This window comes from Lemur catta, chromosome 2 (genome assembly GCF_020740605.2).
Source record: "Lemur catta isolate mLemCat1 chromosome 2, mLemCat1.pri, whole genome shotgun sequence".
Taxonomy (NCBI): Eukaryota; Metazoa; Chordata; class Mammalia; order Primates; family Lemuridae; genus Lemur; species Lemur catta.
In genome coordinates this window covers 66,120,404-66,137,764 of record NC_059129.1, presented here as the reverse complement: position 1 = coordinate 66,137,764, position 17,361 = coordinate 66,120,404, and positions in this window count along the sequence as shown.

Below are 17,361 nucleotides of genomic sequence, written 5' to 3'. Positions count from 1 at the left end.
TTCAAGGAGGATTAACTGAAATTCTATATATTAAATTTTTTTTTTTTTTTTTTGAGTCAGGGTCTCGCTCTGTTACTCCCACTAGAGTGCAGTCATCATAGCTCACAGCAATCTCAAACTCCCGGGCTCAAGCAATCCTCCTGCCCTCAGCCTCCAGTGTAGCTGGGACTACAGGCACGTGCCACCATGCCCGGCTAATTGTTTTCTATTTGTAGTAGAGACAGGGTCTTGCTCTTGTTCAGGCTGGTCTTAAATCCCGACCTCAAGCTACCCTCCTGCCTCGCTCAGCCTCCCAGGGTGCAAGGATTACAGGTGTGAGCCACTGTGCCCATCCTATATATTAAATTTTAACTCAAAAAGAGCATTCCCATCACAAATGGTGGATGAAAACTGCAGCTTCCAACAGTCCTGATATCACCAAAACAGTAGAGTGAATGTTAGAAACAAATAAAAAAAGAGAACTTATTTTCCATACCTCTAGGTTTGACTACTAGGAAGGGTTTCAATTAAAAGCCACAGTGGAGCACTGCTATACCTTCTTTCTTCATAGCATCAGAGTAAAGGATGTCTATTTACAAATTTAGATGGGAACGAGTAATATAAGAAAGGTACAAGAAACAATTGTAAAGGGTTTATAGAAGAATGGTGGAAAGGTGTTTGGTGGATTAAAAATGGTGGCAAATTATTTGACACTTTTCCTAGAAAGATGGGGTCTAATTTCCCTTCCATTGAATCGGGGCTAGTCTTAGTGATTTCCTTGACCAATAAAGTTCGGTGCCAGTGACACTGAGTGGCTTCCAAGGCTAGATCAGAAAAAACCTCGCATTTCATCCTTGGTCTCTTAAAGTGTTTGCTTCCTGTGCTTTTCAGACTCTCTCTCCCTTTTGAGCAACATAACCACTGCCTTTTGGAGTCCAGTGGTTATGCAGTGAGGAGACCAGCCATAGAGAGAGACAGTGTGTAGGTGCCTGAGTTAACAGCCCCAGCTGAAAGCCAGCACTAACTGCTAGGTATCTCTGACATCCAGTCCAGCTGAGCCTTCAAATAATTGCAGTTGCAGACAATAATATCTGACTGCAACTGTATGAGGGACTCTAAGGAGAATTGCCCAATTGAGCCCTTCCTGAATTAGTAACACCTCACACTGTAAGCGAAATAAAATGGTTAAGCTGCTAACTTTTGGGATAATTTGTTAGGCCACAACTTGAAGAGTCCTGGTTTTGTCAGATTGCTCTAACAACTTCTGTCATATCAGGCTTTGTATGATAGCGTTGTTGGATTTGCAAGGATAGGGGAACCTGGTCTGCAAACTTTCAATAAACAAGTCATGCCATTATGAGGTAGTATTATAACACCAAAGTGAATTTTTAATGATTTTGTTGCTTAGTGAAGAATCTCCTTAAACTTCTCTCTTATGCCTTCATTACGTCTAATAGTAAAACAAACAAACAAACAAACAAACAAAAAAATTCTGCATAGTAATGTCCTTTATCTCCACTCTGCCCTTGATCTGAATGGCGTTAGACCGGAGGAGTCAGTACTCCACCTGCTTGAACTTTGCTACTAGACCTCTTGCCCTTTCCCTCTTTCTGGGAAAGGTTGCCTTTGATGACAGCATTCCCCGGGCCTGCCAGGATTTCAGCAGCCCCAGGTTCCAGGGCAGACTGTTCTGAGCATGACCTGCTGGCATCAAAACTTGTGTGTGACTAAATTCTGATCTGCTCAAAACATTTTCTTACTTTAGCAACAACAGTTGTTGTTGTTGGGCTTCTTCTTCGTCTTCTTTTTTTTTAAATTTTAATTTAGTGTTTGGGGTATTTAACTACCATCAGTCAAAGTGTTAGAAATGTGTTTCTGGTATATCAATCAGCCCCTGCCCCCTCTCTGGAATACTCTATATCAAGTTTGAAGCATATTTCAGGCCTTATTTCTAATAGCTTTGCACTGGCCTAGGGTAAGAGACACAATTTACCACCTGTCTGACTGAAATATCCAGTTGTAAAAATGCCTCTTTCATTGTTTCACCATTACGTCACTGAGTTTTATTAAGCATTTCAAAGTACACACATATGACTTCCTCATGATTTGTAAGAACTGTTTCTTTTCTTTCTTTTTTTTTTTTTTTTTTTTTGAGACAGAGTGTCACTTTGTTGCCCTGGCTAGAGTGAGTGCCGTGGTGTCAGCCTAGCTCACAGCAACCTCAAACTCTGGGCTTAAGCGATCCTACTGCCTCAGCCTCCCGAGTAGCTGGGACTACAGGTGTGCACCACCACACTCGGCTAATTTTTTTCTATTTTTAGTAGAGATAGGGTCTCACTCTTGCTCAGGCTGGTCTTAAACTCCTGAGCTCAAATGATCCTCTCACCTTGGCCTCCCAGAATGCTAGGATTACAGGCATGAGTCACTGCACCTAGCCTGTAAGAACTATTAGCCAGAAAAGTACCCCACTGGTATGGTATTTTTTTGATGATAGGTATGTTGGGTCCCTAGGGGTGGTGATGGAAGGCAGTTGGGTGTTATTTCTTTTTGAATATCTATTCATTTAAAGCAGAAGCTGCAAGCTTAAAAGCCAATGGAGTGGGATTGGGTTGCAGGTGAGAGTTATGGTGTGAGGACAATATGATCAGGTATTATATGAGTGGATGTGTAAGCTTTGTTTCATAGCAGCATTACTGCATTACAAAACAAATCCTTTCTGACACCTCTGTTCTTTTCATTTTATTACACTTATTTTTTCCTTATAGATCTCATAATTTGTAGAGTGGTTTGTTTTATAATGGTGTTTTGAAATGAATGCCTACAACAGAGATACTTTGCATATTAAAACATGTAGGAATAATTCTTATTTCCACAAAGAAATATACTCTTGCCACATTTTTCACAAAATCTGTGGGGAAGTCTACCTTTTATTTTTCCATTTTTGATATAGATATGAATGCAAGCAAATATTTCTGTATTCTAAGAAAATCAGCGTGCAAACAGAATGATGAATGGCGACCCACACGGTTTGCATGTGTGAGAGAAAACAGAAAATGGTGGGTACTAGGTTACACTGGAAAGTGCAGGCAGCAAATAAAGAAGACTTTGTCACTCAGCTCTACCTGTGTGTTGTGTGGGAATGTCATAATATAGGCCAACTTTTGACAGATCTTCTAATTTCCCATAAAAAGTTGGATATTGGATAAAAATTTTCTGATTTCCAAGTACTGGCAACCAAGTGAATTTATAAGCAAATGTGTGGGTCAAACAAAGCATGCTGTGGTGATAATTGGCTTGAGGGCTGCCACTGGGGGTCTGGATTTTAGAGGATGTATCCGTGTTTGAATCTGGAGAGCTGTGAAAATAATAAGATTACGGTTTTTGGCTTTTTATATGATTATGATGTATATCATTATAAACAGCAACCATCGAGCAGGTGTAACCATGGACAATTTTCTGGAGAGAGAATGGGGCTCAAACAAGGAAGTAACATCCCAAGAAGGACTTGCATAAGAAAAATCCAGTGTGGCATATACAGATGGAAATAAATAGAATGAGGCCTCCGTCTGGAAGACAGTAGAGACTCTTCTCTCAGGAACATCTGCCAAGGGTTATTTCACCTGTTTTGTACTGATGAGGACCTAAAAATTGATATCAAATCTGTTGAAATCTACTTTCTCCAGATAATTACGTATGTATAGTATGTGTACAGGGGTCAGGAGAGCTGGGCTGGTGCAGCTGAGATGTTGCTCAAAAACTGAATTTAAGCATAAGCTGAAGTCAGGAGTGGATCAATAAGAGACCGTTTAATGAAGTGGCCTCCTGTGGCCGTCCCTGAGTTGAGTCCAGGACAGTGTGTCAAACCATTTCTTTTCCTCAAGCATAGCTAAGTGGCGGACTTCCACCTGGCTGAACTGGGAGATCCTATTTTTGCCACATCCTGATTAGCAGAAATTGCCAAGGCAAGAAATGAAGTTAGAGTGTGAGGATTAGAGAGAAGGAGAAACAAAACGATCCCGGATCAAATTGGAGTGGGATTTCTGATGAGATCTCTCCTCCTGGTTTGCAGACAGCCACGTTCTTGCTGTGTCCTCACATGGTGAAGAGAGAACAAGTTCACTCCCTAGAGCTTTCTTCCTCTTATTAATAGGGCACCAATTTCATCATGAGGCCCCCGCCATGACCTCACCTAAACCTAATTACTTTCCAAATACTCCAACTCCAATATCATACATTGAGGGTTAGGACTTCATTGTATGAATTTTGGGAGGACATAATTCAATCTATAGCAGGTACTAAAATGAATAAAATTAATATAAGTCCTCATTCTATTGTATTGATTTAGTGATATGTAACTAACTGTTGTGTTATCTTTAATAGTTCCTAAGATCCCCTTCCATTATTTTATACTGCTATCTAAATTGAAAGGACTGAATATGAACGAAATTCAAAGTTTTGGTATTCAGAGTCCATAACATCAGGTAAACACCCTCCTCATAGATTTTTCTCTTCACTCTACTTATTTCTGTCTTGGAGTGTTACCAGCTACATTATCCCTCAGGAATGTTCTTTGGTGTTCTTCTTGTTGTACCTCTACTAAGCATGACCTCAAAGTGGGCATAGTCTACTATGATATTTCCACCTCTGCCTGCCCCTATCCCAAAAAACAAGCCCCTTTTTATTTTTTTTCAGGTTAACATAAAAATATATATTTATGTATCTCCCAGAGAATACAAAGGAGTCATATTTTCAGTAGATAATTTTCTTAACACATTTTTTGACTCCCTATAATGTCTTAAAAAAAATTTTTTTTCCTTTCAATTCCTTTACAAACCCACCCCATAATGTCTTGAATATTGGTGGTCCTGGGCCACTGATTTTGTTCTGGGCCTTTGATCTTTACCTTTATTTCTAACTGTGATGACTTGGCTTTTAGAAAGGATTAGGTAGAACTTTTCCTGTCTGATTACTCCGCTTCTCAGCATCAAAGCCTAAAGATGCAATCAAAGCAGAAAAACAGCAGCCTTTATTTCTTTGAGAGAACATTTGCACTTCTGAAGACAGCAGACTAGAGCGTATCATGTTCCTAGCTCCTATGCTCAGCTCAGGAACATTCCTTCTGGACTTACTTACATATATATTCAATGAAATCATTAAAATAATAGTAGGGCAAACCAAACATCCTATAAGAGCACTGACTTAAAGAGGATAAATATAACATTTATAATATATGGTCCTGCTTGATGATATTTAAAAAATGTTTTAAAAAATAAAAAAAAGTATCACTGATTGTTATAGACCGAATTGTATTCTCCCAAAATTCATGTATTCAATCTCTAACCTCCAATGCAAATCATTTGGAGACAGGGCCTTTAAAGAGGTCATTAAGATTAAATAACGTCATAAATGTGGGGCTCTAATCCAATAGTACTGGTATTTTTATAAGAAGAGGAAGAGATACCACGGTTGTGTGCACAAGAGAAAAGACGGTGTGAAGACACAGGGAGAAGGTGACCATCTGTAAGCCAAGGAGAGAGGCCTCAGGAGAAACCAAACCTGCTGGCATATTGATCTTGAACTTCCAACCTCTAGAACTGTGAGAAAATAAGTTTCTGGTTTTTTTTTTTTGTTGTTGTTGTTGTTGTTTTGAGACAGAGTCTTGCTGTGTTGCCTGGGCTAGAGTGCTGTGGTGTCAGCCTAGTTCACAGCAACCTCCAACTTCTGGGCTTAAGTGATCCTCCTGCCTCAGCCTCCCGAGTAGCTGGGACTAGAGGTGCACCATGATGCTCAGCTAATTTTTCTATTTTTAGTAGAGGCAGGGTCTCGCTCTTGCTCAGGCTGGTCTTGAACTCCTGACATGAAGTGATCTTCTTGCCTCAGCCTCCCAGAATGCTAGGATTACAGGCGTGAGCCACTACGCCTGGCCTAAATTTCTGGTTTTCAAGCCACTCAGTCTGTGGTATTTTGCTATGGAAGTTCTAGTCAACTAATACACTGATTATGTTTTCTTTTTGCTCTGAGTTCTAGGAAATTCACAAGCAAATGTGAAGTTTGTAGTAATCATGTTGATTCAAACAGTATCCATATTTTTAGTCTTTCTTTTGTGACTCATATTTTTTTTCTAGTTCAATTTTATTAGCTTGTTATTTACTTTACTTTTATTTTTTTTTTTACTGCCTCAAAGTCTTTGTAGGAAAGAGGCAGGGTACAAAGAAATAAATAACAATTCAAATGAATTCTTTATAGTTACAGGTTCTTCTTCTATTTTACGAGAGCAATGTCTCAGTCTCCTGTGCTGGTCCCTTTCATTTCCTAGACCCTTTAATGTTCTAGTGCTGCAGGGCTCAACCTTCAGACCTTAACTCCCTACATGACCTTAGCCAGTCTCACGGTTTTAAACACCAGATATCTATCTATCTATCTATCTATCTATCTATCTATCTATCTATCTACCTATCTATCTACCTATGTATCATCTGTCTTTAGCCCAAACCTTTCCCCGGAACTGCTCACACCAATATCCAACTGGCTATTCAATATCTAATAGGCATATCATATTTAACATGTCCAAACTCCAAATTCTTCCCTCCCCTTCCTACTCTCCCACAGTCTTGGTAAATGCTATCCTGATCTTCTCCAGTTCTATTCTTCCAGCTGCTTGGGCCCCAAACCTTGGAGTCATCCTTGACTTTCTTTTATCTTATCTCTAATTTCTAATCTGTTAGTAAGCTCTGTTGGCTCTTTTATAGAAATATACTTAAAAGCTGATCATTTGTAATATCTTCCTTACCAAACAAGTGGAAGCCACTATCACATCTCCCTTGGATTATCACCCACTAATGATTTTTCTACTTTTGCATTTCCCCCTTGTAGTCCATTCGCCACAGCAGCCAGAGTATTCTATTAAAATAGGTCATTCGGTTACTTCTCTGCTCAAGACCCTTCAGGATTTTTCCATCTGCCTTAGATTAAAAGGTAATCCTTGTACTGATCAATAAGGCATGATAAGATCTAGGTTTACCTCTCTGACCTCAAGCATTTCTCATTGGCTCGCTTGGTTCCAGCCACACTGGCCTGTGCTTGCTGTTTTTTCTGCCTGGAACAGAATATCCTCTTCTCCAGGATATCTGCAAAGCTTACTCTCATTTACAAGTCTCTTTATCATTTTATTAATCAATACAACTTTACCAGAGAGGTTTACCCTGTGGTGTGCTGGTAAATGTTTAACAACCAGCTCTCTGGGGAAAAAAATGTATGCTTGTATGTACATTGTAACCCAGTGTTTAATTTAATCTGCATTTCTGACATTTTATTTATCATTTTCTTAAGTTTAGAATGACCAGCAATAAACAATAAACTAAGCCCTAATTTTTTACATTCACTGAATTTTCTGGTGTAAATACTCCCATCATGGCCACTTTCAAGCTACTCAAAGGACGTTGCTCCAGAAACATTTCTTTTTTAAACTTAATTTTTTTAAAATATGGAAAATTCAAAAAATGTACAAAAGCAGAGAGAATAGGATAATAAACCCCTGAAAGCCATCACCCAACTTCGATAGTTATCAGCTCCTGCCCAATTTGTTTTCATCTATGCTCCCTTCCCCAATTAGATTATTTTGAAGCAAATTCAAATCATCATTTATCTCTAAAGAATAAAGAAAAAGGCACATTCTTCTTGGAAATTTGTCATTGGCCATTTTGGGCCTAGTGTTTGTTGGTCAGTGACTTAATGTTTCTGAAACAAAGTTTCTTCATCTGAAAAATGGATATACCAGTTTTTCACAGATTTGTTTGAGTATTAAATAAGACCATATACACAAAACACTTTGTTTAACCACAAAGCACTATATAAAGTTTGGAAAACAACTCATATGTCATTACCCACATTGTGCTATTGACACGATTAAAGACTGTACATCAAAGCCGGGTTTGGTTGAGTACCTGTAAGCATGACTTGCTTTTTCTCAACAATGTGGTTTCCCAAGTAACATCAAGCCTCATAAATACAAATATGCCTGAGTCCTTTTTTTTTTTTTTTTTTCAGACAGAGTCTTGCTCTTGCATGCTGGCTAGAGTGCAGTGGCATCACTGTAGCTCATGCAACCTCAAACTCCTGGGCTCCGGAGGAGCTGGGAATACAGGCATAAACCACCATGCCTGGCTAATTTTTCTATTTGTAGTAAAGATGGGGTCTTGCTTTTGCTCAGGCTGGCCTTGAACTCCTGAGCTCAAGCCATCCTTCTGCCTCAGCCTCCCAAAGTGCTAGGGATTACAGTCGTGAGTCACTGCACCTGCCCGGCCAATGACTGAGTTCTTAAAGAGAGTCAGCAGTCACAAGGAACATATAAGGCCTTGCAAGACTGCAAAGTCTTAAGAGAAAACAAATAAAGTATTATTTTATATTGTAGTAAAAAGGAACTGTTGAACATCATATATATTTACAAGAATCTATCACAGCTTGAGGAATACGAGCATTTCTAGATTTCTAGATGTATGTAGCCATGTGAAAGGGTGAGAGATGGAACAAGGAAGGTGAGGTGACAAGATTCCTGTGGCACATATTGGTGCAGCCTCAGTTGTACTCTACCATAAACATAAAACATTCCTTTAAATAATAATAAATAAATAAAAATAAACAACAATTATAACAATGATAGCAACATACATTTACATAGTTCTTTATATGTGTCAAGCACTGATCTAGATGCTTAACATATATTAACTCACTTAATCCTCACAACGGCCCTATGAGGTAGGCACAATTATTATGTGCACCTGGGAGATGGGGGAACAGAGACACAGAGAGGTTAAGAAATTTGCCAACATTACACAACCAGTAGAGGGAGATCCGTGATTTAAACTCAAGTGTTCAGCTTCGCAGTCTGTGCTTCTACCACCGTGACGTCTCTCCTCTTAAAAGAAAAAGGAATCATTACAGCAATGTTTGCTGAACATCTAGCTATTCAAGTTTCCCCTTTATAACTCTTATTTGTGAAAAAATATCCATGAAATCAAATGGTTTGGTCAGCTGGTCGTATTTTCTCCTCCGACACACCTGAACATAAATCCATATTGCTAAAATAAGAAATTCACTTATCTGCATTCTATTCCAGTTGATCCCATGTACTATGATCTTGGACACATTGGACTGTGGAGTAGACTGCAGCAAGATTGAAATAAATAATTAAAATATCAGGATTTGAACTTACGGCAAATATTTTGCAGTTAGGCCTATGGACACTGTGAGCATATTCCTCTGTTCTTGGAGACATGTAGCTGAGAACTTTGAAATAAACTGCTTAGGTATCAAGGCTTAGAAACAAAACCTAAGGGTATATATTTGTAAATGGAGAGTATTAGTGATGGATTTTTCCAGGAGTTCTTATTATTTCCTGACACTAGGTGTATGCCCCGAATAAGATGCAATTCTTATTCTTAAGTATCACAGCCCATCAGGCAGGAAAGACCTGTAGATATTTTAAAGCAGTGGGATATGAAGGTTGACAGAGGTTTTCTTAAGGTGATAAGTTTACAGAGCAAAGAGAGTTCATGTTCTGCCTAGGAGAATCAAAGAAGGCTTATTTGTGAGTTTTAGAAAAGGGGAGAGAGAGAGAGAGAGAGAGAGAGATAACTCTGAAGCTTGCAGAGGAAAGGAAGGGAAAAGTCTAACAGTACCAGACCTTTTTCAACCCTCAAAAATAGTTACTAGCCAATTGTATAGAGGAAGAAAAACATGAAGCTAAGAGATCTATACTAGTTTGTGCAGAACCTGTATTTATTTATACTTAGATCTTTTTGTCTCCATAGCTCAAACTCCCTTGACTACATACACCTGAACACTTTTATACACAAGAGTTGAAGTTGAAGCCAGAACAGTGTTAGCCTAGGATTCAATCAGATCTGGGCCTGTCTTAGGGAGAAAGTGGCACGGGATCACCAAGTTTCTAGTTCCCCGACATTGAGGCAGTATAATAGGATGTTCAGGAAGCAGTGCGTTTAGAATGCAAATCACTAGAAAGTAGAGAAGTTATACTTCAGGGTTTTGGGGTCTGGATTTGATTCTGGGTCTGTCACTTGTCAACTGTGTGATGTAGGGTAATTAATTTAATTTCTTGGTGCCTTTGTTTTTTCAAAGGTAAAATGGTGGCACCATCTATCCTAGGGGTGGTTGTAAGGATTAAATTAGATCCTGTATATGTAGAAGACATTCTGGAAATGAGAAACCTCACAGGAAAATAACTTGTCATGTGGGAAGAGTAAGTTCACAATGGCAATGTACGCAGACTTGGTTTGAAGACACTTAGCCAGTGTTTGGGGAGAAATTTTCCTTTAGTTCAGGCTCCTTGTATTCGGGACCACATCTCAGGATGAGGGAGCACAGATGGAGAGCAAATGAAAACCAAGAAAGCAGAGATGTCTAGGGTACAAGATGGCATGACAGTGGTGCCAGTAGCTGCAGAGGATGGAAGCTGTCCTGGGCACACTTGGCCCCTCATGCCAGGCAGGCAGTGCAGATTTCGATGGCCTGTGGCAGTGTGCACACTTTGATGTGGGACAGTAGAGACTTCTTACTAGTAGATGTTGTCTATTGGCTACAGCTTGGGTGTCAAGGGCAGTAGGAGTTGTCACCTTAGCGAGCTAGAATGGAAGAGAGCAGCCAAAAGATTATTTAGAACACATTCTAATTTGGGGGAGGCTCAGTTTTCCACGGGCAAGCTGGGACAGAACAGGAAAAATCCTCATGCCTGACTGCCATTGTGATCATTTTTTTTTTCCCCTTGGGCTGGTTTGTTCTGGGAAACAGTTTCTACTTAAATAACAGCAGAAGGAAAGGAACTAAGAAAATTCCCCTTAGTAATAGAAATGAACAAGGAAGTGCAGGTAATATCCAGCATGGGCAAGCGTAATGATCAGTAAGTATCCCATGACGAATGATAGCAAGTACGATTTCAAGGTAAAGCATTCCGAGAAGTCAATTTGAATTCAAAAATAGAGATTTTCATTTAATATAATCTCAGTGTATTGTTTTAATACAAGAAGAGTGAAATATTGGCTGTTTGTTAGGAAAGTTATTGAAACTTCGAAAAAAAGAGTAGTTTTCGTTTACTCAGAAAACTGTGGTATGTTTTTGGGCAACACACTCAGGGAAGACAACAGAGCTGAAAATAAATAAATGAAGATCAGAAGTAGAAGCACAGTAAAAATTAGGGAATGACTTCCCTCTAAAGGCAGAGTTGAGAGACTAGCATACTGGTAGGGAAAATGCCCAGAAGGAGATAGGATCAAAATTTTTTGCACAATGAAGGGTGTGAATGGGAAGAATGTGGACTTGGTCATCAAACCTTTAAATTTCAGCATTATTAGATAATCATTAACACTTTAAAAAGTTTATTTCAGGATAAGTAGAAGGAAGGTCTACTTTAAAAAATGGGCACTATACATATGAAATTCATCCTGAAAGAATGAATAGGTTGCAAATTTAAATAGAAAATTTAAAATCCAACAGAGTGTGATAATTAATTTATAACATTCTTCAGTAAACATTTAGGTAGCTGGGATGTTTCTCAAAGCTTTTCACATTAATGTATGCAGAATAATTATTAATAACCTGGTCTCTCCTAATTCATAGACAGAATTGGGGTATTTGGTTGAATAGCATTTTTTTTTTAACCTTTTGAGAGAACTGAAATGGTTTGACATTTTACTGTCTTAAAAGTCAGTGTCTGAGTTAAGAATATAAGCCCTTTCTGATTTCCATATTAGGCCAACTTCAAGGAACAGTGCCTACAATTAACAGGAATATTGTTGACATTTTGAATTATAATTGTTAACAATACTAACCACAATAGACTTGATCTTTTAGGTGAAATCACCATCTTATGTAAAGGAAAGCAGTCTGCTCTTAGGTAAATCATAAGCATCTTAGTCTGAGAGCAACTTGCTAAATAATTATTAGTGTGGTATTTTAGTCTATGAATAAACAGAGGGTTTCACTCACTATTGCTTTAGCATGAGCTTTACATAATAGTAACAGAAACTGAGCCTAATTAGTCTCTTCCAGTAAAAGTATTTGAGAAATTTTCCATTGCCCAATACCTTGCCATAATGGAAAATACACTGCATGAGAGGTATGTGTAAATATTTGATTCGTGTTTTCCTGACTTCAGTGTCACAACCTATCAATCATTAACACTTCAAAAAACATATACCTGGTTAGTTGTTTCCAAGGTACATTCACTCTCTGAAGGCTTTTTAGACTCTTAGAACTAGAGAGGTCCCTGGTGAGCACCTCTTCTAGTCTTTTAATGTCAAAGGTGACGAAACTGAGACCAAGAATGTTTGGGTGACTTTCACAAAGTCCTCCAACCTTAACAGGCTCCTAGGACCAGGGTCTCCAGGATCCCAACTCAGTTGTCTTTTTAAGATACAATGGAGAATTACTGTTTACCCTTTGTTCTGAAGGAAGTTATATAAAAATACAATACCATTGTCATAGTGATAGACATTGAAGTGAAAAAATCTAGAAAATTATAAGCACAGGCATTTGTTTCCAATGCCAATACATATGCGGGCACTTCATAAAATAAAATGATAGCCTCTAGAAAAAGAATTGTGAGACTATTAGCTTGACATTGTACTACGATGACATTAAATAAAGGTTGCCAACCTAGTGCCTAGTATATGGGGTACATGAAAGTGTTAGTTAAATTTGATTGGGATTTTAAAAAAATCAAAATTCTAGATAGGAAAATGCCTGGATTAGTCAATTGTCACTCTGTATCTTTAGAAAGTATAAATATGTCTACAGGATGATAAAATAATTTAGTCTGAAAGAAAATCAGTCACGCCAAGTATTGGGTGTAGTGTAGACTAAGCTACCACTTTCTAGGCATTTAGGTCTCTAACTGGTGGAGGTGACAGTGAGGGGAGTGACTAGGTGTGAGCAGCATTCTTTAGTGGAGTCAGGCATTTTGACTTTTGAATAAACACTTATATTCAAGGTTTTATGTGTGTGTGTGTGTGTGTGTGTGTGTGTGTGTATTTAGGTGGAGAGGCAGTATGATGAAATGTGTAGAGGTTCAGGAATGCTAAACTGTTCCGTTGGAAACTTGTGCTCAGCATAAAGCCTATAGAAGAACTCCTCAACTAACTCAATCAGAGAAGCCGGCAACAATGTCCTGGGAGCCTCATCTGGTAGCAAAGTAACTATTCCTTCTCTGCTTTGATGAAGGGGTTCTATAAAATAGCTTCCAAACTCCCTGTTTTTTGGCCAGGGCCAAAGCTGATGGCACCTCCTCATGTTTTCAGTCTCGTAGAAGCAGAGGTGATGTTGGGTGACAGACTATAGCCCAAGCTCCAAGGAGGGGCTTCAGGATGAGGAGGTTCTACCGAGTCTGGGGGGCAGAGTGGTATGTTCAGGGAGGGCAGCTGACAGCCTCACTCTCTTCTGTGACATCAATTAAGAACAATTGATCAAAATGGAAGAAAATGGAGGCAAAATGAACACAGGAAGAGAGTTTACTTGGCCCAAGTTTGAGGACTACAACCAGGGAGTATAGATTCAAGTTGCCCTGAATATAAGCTCCAATTAGCAGTAGTTATGAGTTTTTAAAGGCATAAAGAAAAGGCAGTTTCTAAGTTGTTTATCAAGAATTTATATGAAAATAACATAAGGTATGGATTGCCTGTACATTGTTGTTTGTATCACAAATTCCAATACTGTGAAGATAATGGGTGAGGCAATTAGGAACAAAATGCCTTTAAACAATTGTCCCCAGGCATGGGTAGAGGGGAAGTGACTGAAGTCCCACGCTCATATCTCTCTGGACCTGATAAATTCTGCATACCTGACATAGCTCAGACTGCTCTGAGCTACTTTTCTTTTCTCAAAACTGTGATCCAGCCGGTGCTATTGGTGGGGATGTCGTGGCTTACTCCCTTATATAACAGAAAATTAAAAACTTCTAGTATAGCGTTGGCCATAAGCCTGTTATCTTTCAATAACTAAATTATTAGTTTACTTAAGAAGAAATTAGTTGACAGACAGTGGAAAGAAAAGTGGGATTCAAGACAGGTGTCTACAGAAGAATGGTAAGGAAAAGTTTTGTGTTGGGTTGTTCCCCGACCCCGGCGCCAAACCTATTCAGAAAAATTAAAAATATTTTAGTTTGTATTTAAATTTTCCTCATGCAAAATGCTAATAGCTTTACTGGGTCCCATGATAGGAAAAAATACATATTATTTTGGGTATTTTATTTACCTTGTATGGTAAATTTAAAAAAATTGGCACAGAAAATATATCAAAATCTGAACATATTTGAGAAGTAGCATCAGAAGAAGACTAAGTGCTTTGGAAATAGGCTGGGTGGAGAGGCAGCGTGGGGCAGTATTGAATGCTGTGTTTCATTTTCTATTAAGGAAGATGACAATCATGTTCTTTTCTTCATTCAGATACATGCTTCTCTATGTCTCACATATTCCCTAAAAAGGGTAATATTACCTCTTTTTAGTTCAATCAGTAATTTGTGTTTATATTATTATGTGACAACTAATTATTTATAGCTAAGCTACATAGTGGCTTATACTTGTTCAACTTCTTATATTTCTTAGAGTTAGTATTGTCCAGCATTAGTGGGCCTTTTTAATAGGGCATTTAAAGTACTTTATAGTGTTTTGTTTTGTTCTGTTGTTTCCTAGATTCAACCACTAATTCATCCCCAAACTCTATCTATAGACTAAAAAATCTCTGAATAGGCTCACACATCAGATATTCATTTTTTCCTCGTGGGGGATACACTTTCTTTTGCCTTCTAGATCTAGTTTGGACTGGTTGCTTTGTAGGAATATTGACTAACCATCCTCTGAGATTTTTATTCACCATTATCCCAGATTTTTTTTTTCTCTTCTCTCTTTTTTCTTTTTCTTTTGTGTTTTTCTTTCTTCTCTTTTATTTTGGCTCTCCTATTCTCTGCTGTCTTTGTGGGTTTATTCATTTAAATTTCATAACTGTCATTTTGTAGGTACAGTCATCCCTCTGTATTGGTTTCAGGCCCTCTGCAGAAAATAAAATCCAAGTTCCTTATAGAAAATGGCATTGTGTTTGCAAATAACCTACTCACACCCTCCTGTATACTTTAAATCATCTTTAGATTATTTCTAATACCTAATACAATGTAAATGCTATGCAACCAGTTATTACACTGTATTTTTTTATGGTTGTATTGCTATTCTTTATTTTTTCCCCACCAAATATTTTTGATCTGCAGTTGGCTGAATCTGCAAATGTGGAATCTGTGGATACCGAGGCTGACTGTAGTTGACGTAGAAATTAAGATAAAAATGTGGATTTAATATGCCATTAACTGGACCAAATTTGTTAACTTTACGTAGATTTAGCTTGGAATACCCTAGAAAGTTGTGCTTTTGACCCATGCCTAACATACTTACTCCTCCATATCATGTTGAGTAAATAATGATGAAATCATGGGGGATTTAGGTATAAACTAAATTGTAGTTTTTCAAATAAATCTGAATTGCTGATTCTCTAATATAGGAACATAAGATATCCAGTTGTCCTCTTGGCAAGTTGTCCTCTTGCCTCTCTGGCAAGTCTTTTCTAAGATTTATTTTTTCCTAGTGCAACAAAAAGTTATTTAGGACATTGTGAAATAACATAATGAGATAGTAATGTTCTATATTAGCACAATGTCTCCTATCCAGAAGGTTTGCCAAGTACTTTATAACTTGGAGAAGAGATTGTTTTGTTCTTAATTTAAAAGCACCTCATTCTGAGATGAAGTATTATTATTTTATGAGACAAAGCTATACAAAATAACATTTTAATGAAAGAAGTATTCCCTTAGGGAGCTATGAAAATCAGATAACTATTGCTCACAAAAATTTTTCATTTTTATTTTTTAAATTTTTTTTTATAGGGATGGGGGTCTCAATATATTGCTGAGGCTGGGCTTGGACTCCTGGTCTCAAGTGATCCTCCTGCCTTGGCTTCCCGAAGCGCTAGGATTACAGGCATGAGCCACCAGGAACTACCATTAGCTGACAAAAATTTTCAATGATCTTAGGTCACTAGGCTCTTTCAGTTTCTTGTACAATGGCATCTAGATTCTATTGGACAACTTACTGGATTCTCTACCTTGAGATATGCATAAGTGCTATCACTTAATTGCCAGGAACGTATCTTACAGCATTCTCTCACCTGAAATCAGCATCTATAAACTAACTCAAAAGAGAGTTCCACAAAGACTGCCCAAAGGTTATAGGTATAAATAAATAAAAGGTCTTGATGTGAAAATTATTGAAATATTTATAATATATAGTTTCCAAAATAATGGAAATCTTGAGATTGTGCCAAGAATATTCTAAAAAATGGATAGGAGGCTAAGGGTTATTCTCACTTCTTCTGACCATTAATACACATTAACAGGGAAATAGATCTAAGAGCAATATGAAGATTGTATTTACCTTGACAGTAAATGTTGATAGAGATAATTTTTCATTTCCAGTAAGAGATTCAAAATAATTATTTTATAGACATTTTCCTAACTTTTAAAAATTCCAGATTAATTCCAGAAACATAGAGCCAAGTGAGGTAGCAAAACTAGATATTCTATTTTGTAGACTACCATTTAATTTCTAAATATAGTGACACTGCATATTTGGCAGTCAGACTTCTGGCAACCCAACCCAGACCTGCAGCTGAGAACCTGAACATAAATAAAAAAAGCCTCTGAGTGGTCACAATAGATGTCAAAAAAGTCAGTACTTTATTTGTGGCAGAGACATGCCAGCCCTCACATTTAGCAGATATTCCATTCTACAACTGATTATAAAAACAGAAAGGCAGCTATTGTTAGGCATACTGACAGCAGAGTCTTCATTATTTTAGATAGATTTCCAAAAATGAGCAAACCAACTTGTTTTGCTGTTAACTGCTAATAAATGAGAAAGTCATTCTTGTTGAACTTCACTTTGTTCCACCATACTGAATTTTTCTTGGGTCACATAAAACCCCCAACTCACATCAACTTAAAAGCCAGAATTAACTGAGAAACTCAAGGTCACGTTGAAAATGTATTAAAACTCATAGGTATAGAAAATAGTATGGGCCAGGTGTGGTGGCTCACACCTGTAATCCTAGCACTCTGGGAGGCTGAGGCAGGAGGATCGTTTGAGCTCAGGAGTTCGAGACCAGGCTGAGCAAGAGCGAGACCCTGTCTCTACTAAACAAAATAGAAAGAAATTAGCTGGACAACATAAAATATATAGAAAAAATTAGCCAGGCATGGTGGTGCATGCCTATAGTCCCAGCTACTTGGGAGGCTGAGGCAGGAGGATTGCCTGAGCCCAGGAGTTTGAGGTT